Genomic DNA, 1,752 nt, shown 5'->3' on the forward strand with positions numbered 1-1,752 from the left:
TGTAGAGCTGAACAGGGTGGAATGGATAGCCAAATGAACAGCACGTCTCGTAGTAAGAACAGGCCACTGAAAACCAGCTTTGTCTTAATTGGACATTCACAAGTGGTGTAACGAAAACCTGACGGGAGTTGAGAATTAGATGAATTTCAGATTTGCAGTCAATGAATGGAACATTCTGTGGAGGAGATACCAATTGTTTCTGAAGTTTGGGTTATGTGGACAGGAAAATGGAGCTGAAGAGGGTTGAGTGGATAGCAAATTGAACAGCACGGCTGAGAGTATGAGCAGGCCACTTAAAACCAGCATTGGCTTACTTGGATATTTACCAGTGGTGTCACGAAAACCTGCCGGGAGTGGAGATTCAGATGAATTCCAGATTCGCTGTGAATGAATGGAACATTCTGTAGTGGAGATAACAATGATTTCTCCAGTCTCTGTGGTGTGGACAGGAAAATGTAGAGCTGGCCAGGGTTGAGTGGATAGCCAATTGAACAGCACCACTGCGCTTGTGAAGAAAACACTTAAAACATTGGGTTACTTGGACATTCAACAGTGGTGTAACGAAAACCTGCCGGGAGTGGAGGTTCAGAGGAATTCCAGATTCGCAGTGAATGAATGGAACATTCTCTAGTGGAGATTCCAATGATTTCTGAAGGCTGGGTCGTGTGGAAGGAAAATCAAGAACTAATCAGGATTTAGTGGAAAGCCAATTGTATAGCATGGCTGCGAGTGTGAACATGCAGCTGAAAACCAGCATTGGGTTACTTGGACATTCATCAGTGGTGTAAGGAAAACCTGCATGGAGTGGAGAGTCAGTTGAATTCCACATTCGCAGTGAATGAATGGAACATTCTGTAGAGGAGATTCCAATGATTTCTGAAGCCTGTGTTGTGTGGACAGGAAAATGAAGAGCTGACCAGGCTTGAATCGATAGCCAAGTAAACAGCAGGGCTGCGAATATGAACAGGCCGCTGAAAACCAGCATTGGGTTACTTGGACATTCAACAGTGGTGTAATGAAAACCTGCGTGGAGTTGAGAGTCAGATGAATTCCAGATTCGCAGTGAATGAATGGAACATTCTGTAGTGGAGATAACAAAGATTTCTGAAGGCTGGTAGTGTGGTGGGACAATGAAGAGCTGAACAGGGTGGAGTGAATTGTCAATTAAACAGCACGGCTGCGAGTATGAACAGGCCTCTGAAAACCAGCATTGGCTTACTTGGACATTCACAAGTGGTGTAATGTTAACCAGGCGGGAGTGGAGAATCAGATAAACTCCAGACTCGCAGTGAATGAATGGAACATTCTGTAGTGGAGATTGCAATGATTTCTGAAATCTGGATTGTGGGGACACGAAAATGAAGAGCTGACCAGTGTTGAGTGGATAGCCTGTAAAAAGCCTCGGCTTCGAATGTGAACAGACCACTGAAAACCAGTATTGCATTACTTCGACTTTCAGCAGTGGTGTAACGAAAGCCTGCGTGGAGTGCAGATTCAGATGAATTCCAGATTCCCAGTGAATGAATGGAACATCCTGTAGTGGAGATTACAATGATTTCTGAAGGCTGGGTTGTGTGCACAGGAAAATGAGGAGCAAAACAGGTTGAGTGGATAGCCAATTGAACAGCACGACTGCGAACATGAACAGGCCTCTGAAAACCAGCATTGTTTTACTTGGACATTCACAAGTGGTGTAAGATAAATCTGCAGGTAGTGGAGATTCAGTTGAATTCCAGATTCGCAGTGAATGAA

The sequence above is a fragment of the Sorex fumeus genome, unplaced genomic scaffold (assembly GCF_029834395.1).
Source record: "Sorex fumeus unplaced genomic scaffold, SorFum_2.1 ptg000170l, whole genome shotgun sequence".
NCBI lineage: Eukaryota > Metazoa > Chordata > Mammalia > Eulipotyphla > Soricidae > Sorex > Sorex fumeus.